This window comes from Saimiri boliviensis, chromosome X (assembly GCF_048565385.1).
Source record: "Saimiri boliviensis isolate mSaiBol1 chromosome X, mSaiBol1.pri, whole genome shotgun sequence".
Lineage (NCBI taxonomy): Eukaryota > Metazoa > Chordata > Mammalia > Primates > Cebidae > Saimiri > Saimiri boliviensis.
The window spans coordinates 3057238-3065497 of NC_133470.1; positions in this window are offsets into that span (position 1 = coordinate 3057238).

The following is an 8260-nucleotide window of genomic DNA, read 5'->3' on the forward strand; positions in this document are numbered from 1 at the left end:
TTTTTTTTTTTTTTTTTTTTGAGACGGAGTTTTGCTCTTGTTACCCAGGCTGGAGTGCAATGGCGCGATCTCGGCTCACAGCAACCTCCGCCTCCTGGGTTCAAGCAATTCTCCTACCTCAACCTCCTGAGTAGCTGGGATTACAGGCACGCGCCACCATGCCCAGCTGATTTTTGTATTTTTTAGTAGAGATGGGGTTTCACCATGTTGACCAGGATGGTCTCGATCTCTCGACCTCGTGATCCACCCGCCTCGGCCTCCCAAAGTGCTGGGATTACAGGCTTGAGCCACCGCGCCCGGTTCCCATCACATTCTTACCTCTGACTTTCCTGGACCTACAATAACACATTACCTTAAACTGGGCAGCTTAAACCAATGACATTTTTCTCCCCTAGTTCTAGAAACAAAAAGTCTGAAATCAAGGTGTCTGCCTGGCCATTCTACCTCCAAAGGCTCTAGGGGAGAATTCTTCCTGTTTGCCCCAGGTCCTGGTGGCTCCAGGCGTACCTGGGCTTGTGGCCACATCCTCTGCCTCCATCTCCACGTGGACTTTTCCTCTGTATGTGTCTTCATGTGTCTTTTTCTGTCTCTCATAAGGATGCTCTCATTAGATTTAGGACCAACCTTAATCTGGTATGATCTCATCTTCATCCTTAATTACATCTGCAAAGCCCCTGTTTCCAAATAAGGTCACATTTCCAGGTTCGGGGTAGACATGAATTTTTAGTAGACAGTATTCATTTTGCTACACTGCCCTTGGAACCTCTGAGACATCCTGTATCCTTGAACAAATTTCCTTTTCTGTTTTCTTTTGATTAAACTTATTTAAGTGGGTTTATGTTACTTGCACAGGAAGTGCCCTAATTAATATGAAAGGTGTTAATGGATTTTTTAAAATGCATCTTCCAGAAGATGAGTAGTATTAAGACAAGGGCTTTGTCATAGGAAACATGCAAGGAAGCTGTCTGGGGGAAGTGGAGTGGTCAGCTTATTACCACACAAGTAGACAGTTTACAACCACACAAGTATCTAAGTGGTATATAGACCAGACGTTAGCACAGACATCAGAGCCTAGGGTTGCCAGATTTAACAGCTAAAAATACAGGGCTCACAATAACAAAAACATTAGTAAAAGTATGTTTCTTGCAATATTTGAGATATAATTATGCCACATTTTTTTCTTTGTTTACCTGATATTCAAACGTAACTGGAGGCTGGGCCCAGTGGCTCATGCCTGTAATTGTAGCACTTTGGGAGGCCAAGGCAATTGCATCACTTCTAGGCCAGCTGGGCCAACATGTTGAAACCCCCTCTCTACTAGAAAAACAAAAATTAGCTGGGCATTGTGGTACATACCCATAGTCCCAGCTACTCAGGAGGCTGAGGCTGGAGGACCACTTGAACCATGGAGGTGGAAGTCCTAGTGAGCTGAGATTGCGCCACTGCACTCCATCCTGGGTGAATTGGGCATCCTGTATTTTTATCTGGCAAACTCGTTTATGCCACATACCCCAGAATCTTTCATGCCTACTCTGCTTCTAGTTGACTATATCAGTGGCTGGTTTTCAGTACAACCCTCCTCTTCCCCACACCTACCCTAACTCCACACCTCCATCTTCAAGTTCAAAATTGAGCCAATAGATCTGTGGTTACCTACACTGTTGACTTACTGGCTGTAGAAGAAAAGTAAAATTATACAAAATATCCCTGGCTGAGGTCAATGATGTCCTGTTTCCTGATGTATTTAAACTTGCTGTGAGCTTTCCATTCTTTGTTAATGAGACAGTATTTCCATATGTCCAATAAGCCACTCTAGTAGTCTGTTTGAGCTCCTATGACAGATTGCCTTAGACTGAGTAATTTATAAGCCATAGCAATTTATTGAAGCCTAGAAGTCCAAGTTCAAGGTGCCAGCACATTGAGCACACGGGGAGGGTTTTCTCCTTCAAAGTTGACGCGATCCTCTTTTGTGAGGGCACTGATCCCATTCATAAGGGACTTTATCACCTCCTAAAAAGCCTAGCTCTTAATATTACCATATGGAAAATCCAGTTTCAACATACAAATTTGGGGGGTGGGAGCATTCTGAGCACAGCAGTCATACACAGCTTCTTGGATAACTGTAACTTTCCCCAAGGCAGCTTTCTTTTCTCACCTTCTCCACTGCCATGCCTTTTCATGCTTTGAGACGCCTTGTTCTTGGACTGATTCTAGTGACTTGCTGAGAATTAACTTCAAATTTCTCAGCTCATGCCTAGGTTCAGCCACACTTTTCATAATCCCCTGGCACCAGTTTGCCCTCATTGCCATGAAAACCAATTACAATGTCCACTCATCGCTCTCTCTGTTGCTTGCACTTGCTGGGCCTTAGTGAAACTCCATAAATACATGTTGGCAGAACAGTGCTAGAACTTTATCCTTAAGCGGACTAATTACAGTGAATTTTTAGAATAATCAATATGATGCCAAGTAGCCCACTTCAACCAGATCTAGTTCATTTTGTTGGGAAAAAAAAACAAAAAAAAAATCACAGAATCATTTGCTTTAATTTGGGAGAGACCTAATACCTATAAAATCAGTGTATTAGTCTGTTCTCATGCTGCTAATACAGACATAGCAAAACTGGGTAACTTATTTTTTTTTTTTTTTTTTTTTGAGACGGAGTTTCGCTCTTGTTACCCAGGCTGGAGTGCAATGGCGCGATCTCGGCTCACCGCAACCTCCGCCTCCTGGGCTCAGGCAATTCTCCTGCCTCAGCCTCCTAAGTAGCTGGGATTACAGGCATGCACCACCACGCCCAGCTAGTTTTTTGTATTTTTAGTAGAGACGGGGTTTCACCATGTTGACCAGGATGGTCTCGATCTTTCGACCTCGTGATCCACCCGCCTCGGCCTCCCAAAGTGCTGGGATTACAGGCTTGAGCCACCGTGCCCAGCCGAAACTGGGTAACTTATAAAGGAAAGAGTTTTAGTGGACTCACAGTTCCACCAGGCTGGGGAAGCCTCACAATCATGGTGAAAGACAAAGGAAGAACAAAGAGACTTTTTACATGGCAGCAGGCAAGAAAGCTTGTACAGGGTAACTCCCCTTTATAAAACCATCAGATCTCATGAGACTTACTCACTATCACAAGAACAGCATGGGAATGACTGGCCATGATTTAAGTACCTCCCACTGGGTCCCTCCCATGACATGTGGGAATTATGTGAGCTACAATTCAAGATGAAATTTGGGTGGAGACACAGCCAAACCATATCAATCAGTTAATCTAACACCCTGTCATCGATTATTAAAGACTGGCTAATAGGTGATTAAAATTTAGCTCTTGGTTGGTGCTTGCCAACAATATTATAGGAAGAAAACCTACATGAAATACACAAAACCACAGGGTCATGCTATTATTATGCTATATTTTTCCTGCCACTTGATGATAATGGAATGATAATGATAATTTAAAATAATTGGGACCAGGTGTAGTGGTTCACACCTGTAATCCTAGCCTATATTATATATTTATATATATTTATCTACCCTCTGCTGGATTAACGTGGCTTTAACCAACTTAATACTTCAACATTTAAGGGATGTCACCTCTGTGGTTAGTATATAAAGAATGTGACTTTCATCTTGCCTGCCAGCCTTCTGCCTTGCTGATTGATGATTGAAGAAAACATCTATTTTTTTATTATGATGACTGTGAAATGTCTTTCCTTCATTTTAATATTTTTGTCACCAAAAGGATCAACATGGAATGGATATGGCATTAAAAGAGAATATCAAATACTGCATGGGATGGCTAAGGCCTGTCACACGCATGCTGGGATGCCCCTGTGATAATATTAGGTGCTGATAAACCTCCATGTTAAGAAAGTCCACTTATCAAGAGACTAATGGTGGGCTTTGGCCCACAGTCAGTGAGTAACTAAAGCCCTCACTTCAGCAGTCTGTGAGAAGCCAAATTCTATCCACAATGATGTGAGCTTCAACATGAGTTCTTCCCCACTGGAGTCTTCAGATGAGACCTCAGCCCTGGCTGGCACCTTGATGGCAGCTTATAAATAAACTTGATGCAGAGGATTAAACTATTTTCCAAATTCTGGTCCACAGGAGGTAAGACATATGAAACATGTATTTTTTGAAGCCACTATGTTGTAATAGACTACTCTTATTCACATATGCATGTAAATATGTATGTAGTGATAGATATGGATATAGATGACACTACACAACTTTAGCAAATAGGAAGAGTAAAAACAATGACCAACTTGGACAAATATGTTAGATATTTTACAATTTGCAGGATTGCTACTACAACTCTTTCAGACACTGCATAGATGAATGAACCAGAGTAAAACGTCCATCATTTGCTCATAAAGCCTGCCAAATGTATCAAATTAAGGAAGAGGAGGAATTTGACAACCAAATCTGTAGTTTCTGCATCAAGCAAAATAGATTTTCTTCACTTTGTCTGAGAATTGCTTTGCTTTCATCAACAATCTTGATCTTTCTACAATTCATCACATCAATACATAATTAGCAAATCCTCCTACTATCTGGGAGGCCCTGTACTATGCAGGATGTGAGAGTCTTAGAAATATTATGCCATTCCAGGGACTTCTAATTTTCTGAGCTACATACATATGGCAAGGTCTGTAGCAAGGTTTCTCAAGCTCAGCACAATTGATACTTGTGGCTGCAAAATTCTTTGTTGCAGAGGGATATCCTGTTCATTTCAGGATCTTGGACAGCATCCCTGGCCTCCATCCACTAGATGCTAGTATCATTCCTCCACCCACCCAGTTGTGACAATCAAAAATGTCTCTGGACATTGCTCAGTGTCTCTTGGGGAACAAAATCACCATCATTGAGAACCATTGTACTAAAACAACAAGCAAACCATCAAAAAAAAAAAAAAAAAAGACAAAGAAACCCTTCTTCAATTTGCACAACCTTGAAAGCCACCCTAGGCAATTCTTCTCACCATGTTCCCACTGGCATTTTGAATCTTTGCGATATGTCTGACTCCAGTACCTTTCAGAATGTTTACCAGTTCTGGCGCCTGTGTCATAATTGCAGCAGTCTCTTGTCATTTGAACAAGCAGACACTCACTGTGTATTTGCAAATACTCCTGCTGGAGGAGAAAAGGGAGTCTTCAGTTTCCTGACCAAGAACAACTGTGAAACCAGTAGGTGTTGGCTGATCACATACTGCTAGTTGCTGATGATAGTGTTTCATGTTCCTTTCACAGGTGATGCCTTCTTCTTCATGGGCTGATGCACAGTCCCTCAAATCTTCTTCAACACAGCATCTGTCCAATCTCCTTTGACTCACTCATTTCCCCCAAAATCCCTTCCTCAGAAAAATTCATCATTCCACCTCCGTACTCAAAAGCAACTTAACCGTCTAACAGCTCCTAATTGACCTACTTGCAATGGCACACACAGTGTGTATGTGTGTGAGGGTTGGTGGGGTTTGCTGTCCATTACACTGTGGGTTCCATTTCCATATCTGTTCCTAATGCCTTCCTTTAAAACTCTTTTTTTTTAATTATTATTTTTTTATTTTTTTGAAACAGCCTCACTCTTTCGACAAGGCTGGGGTGCAATGACACGTTGCTCACTGCAATCTCTGCCTCCCATGCTCAAGCAATTCCCCTGCTTCAGCCTCCTGAGTAGCTGGGATTACAGGTGCCTGCCACCACACCCAGCTAATTTTTGTACTTTTAGTAGAGACAGGGTTTCACCATGTCGGCCAGGCTGGTCTTGAAATCCTGACCTCAAGTGATCCACCTGCCTTGGCCTCCCAAAATGCTACAATTACACACGTGAGCCACTGCACCTGGCTAATTTATTTTTTAAATGGAGATAAAATATACTTATATAGGCCAGGCACTGTGGCTCAAGCCTGTAATCCCAGCACTTTGGGAGGCCGAGGCGGGTGGATCACGAGATCAAGAGATCGAGACCATCCTGGTCAACATGGTGAAACCACGTCTCTACTAAAAATACAAAAATTAGCTGGGCATGGTGGCACGTGCCTGTAATCCCAGATACTCAGGAGGCTGAGGCAGGAGAATTGCCTGAACCCAGGCGGCGGAGGTTGCGGTGAGCCGAGATCGTGCCATTGCACTCTGGCCTGGGCAACAAGAGCAAAACTCCGTCTCAAAAAAAAAAAAAAAAAAAAAAAAAAAAAAAAAAATTTATGTATATATATATACTTATATAATTTACCATCTTTGCCATTTGTGAGTTTCCAGTTTAGTGGCAATCAATACATTTATAATCTTTTTTCCCTTCACATATTTAGCATAATATAACATTGAATTTGCCTTCCTTTTCTTCAGTTCACTTTCATTTTGTACGTTGATCTGATTATTCAAAAAAATCAATGGAAAGTTACAGGGAGCAATGGATGTTACCATATCTTTCCATTTATATTGTCTCTTTCTTGAGTGTTGAGATTGTCTTATGTAGACCACAGTGAAGTCATTTGCACATGAGATCTAATAAAAATCTTAATGTCACTGGCCTTCTGGTATTAAATGAAGTAACATGTTTTTTATTAACAACAGGAAAGGGTGGAAGTCCAAGATAAACACAGTTTTCATGCACATCATTATAATTCTTAAGTTACCAGCACCAACAACTAGCAAGATTAAGCCATTCTGTTCTTAGAACCTCGATGGTAAAGCGCCCTTTGATAGTGAACAGGGATCAATATCTATAATAGGAGCCCCTAGCACATAGGATATATAAGACTACAAAGGAATCTTTGTTTCAAGTTGGCCAATTTAAAGAAAATAAAAATCATTTATACATTATAGTTTTATTCAAATTGGAAATGTGTTTCCTAACACTAAGAAAAAGTAATTTGAGGCCAGGCGTGGTGGCTCAAGCCTGTAATCCCAGCACTTTGGGAGGCCGAGGCGGGTGGATCACGAGGTCAAGAGATCAAGACCATCCTGGTCAACATGGTGAAACCGCATCTCTACTAAAAAATACAAAAAATTGGCCGGGCGCGGTGGCTCAAGCCTGTAATCCCAGCACTTTGGGAGGCCGAGGCGGGTGGATCACAAGGTCGAGAGATCGAGACCAACCTGGTCAACAGGGTGAAGCCCCGTCTCTACTAAAAATACAAAAAAAAGAATTAGCTGGGCGTGGTGGCGCGTGCCTGTAATCCCAGCTACTCAGGAGGCTGAGGCAGGAGAATTGCCTGAACCCAGGAGGCAGAGGTTGCGGTGAGCCGAGATAGCGCCATTGCACTCCAGCCTGGGTAACAAGAGCGAAACTCCGTCTAAAAAAAAAAAAAAAAAAAAAAATTAGCTGAGCATGGTGGCACGTGCCTGTAATCCCAGCTACTCAGGAGGCTGAAGCAGGAGAATTGCCTGAGCCCAGGAGGCGGAGGTTGCGGTGAGCCGAGATCGCGCCATTGCACTCCAGCCTGGGTAACAAGAGCGAAACTCCGTCTCAAAAAAAAAAAAAAAAAAAAAGAAAAAGTAATTTGTCTCCTTTCTTCCCTCTTTCTCTCTCGCTCTCTCTCTCCCTCTCTCACACAAACACATGCACATACACGCATACACACACACGCACACACACATGCGCGTGCGAGTGCACACACACACACACACACACACACACACAAGCATGCACAACCACCCCCCGCCCCTGACCATTCCCTTTTTCCCCTTAGACAGAACTGGGCAGTGACAGGCAAGGATTGTGAAATACAGCAAATTTTCTGCTTCCCAACAGGGACCTGTAGGCTGCCCTTCATAAATTTCAGGCTATCTCACACTTTTCCTTTGAGAAGCCCTTGGTGGGCCTAAGACCTATTGGGACCCATTCCTGTGTCCAGAGCTACACAAGAGTCTGCCTCTCCCAGGACAGCACCCTCCTGACCGGCTTCCAGGTGTCAGCCTGTGGCCACACTTCCAGCCTGAAGAAGAGGAGGCAGGATGAGGAAGGAGATCCAGGGGTAGGAAATTCATGCATCAAAGGCTTCATCATCTATAACAGCAGGGCACCAACCTGAGACTCTTTAGGACATACACAGTCATTGTATTTTCTTTTATGTGCTGAAAATATCAACTATTTCAATGTGTATACTTAAAAGATTCTATGATTTGTGTAACCCTTTTTAAATATATCTTAATTTTAATTTTTTGTTTGTTTGCTTTTTGAGACAGAGTTTCTTTTGCCCAGGCTAGAGTGCAGTGGGCGATCTCAGCTCACTGTAAACTCTGCCTCTGGGTTCAAGTGA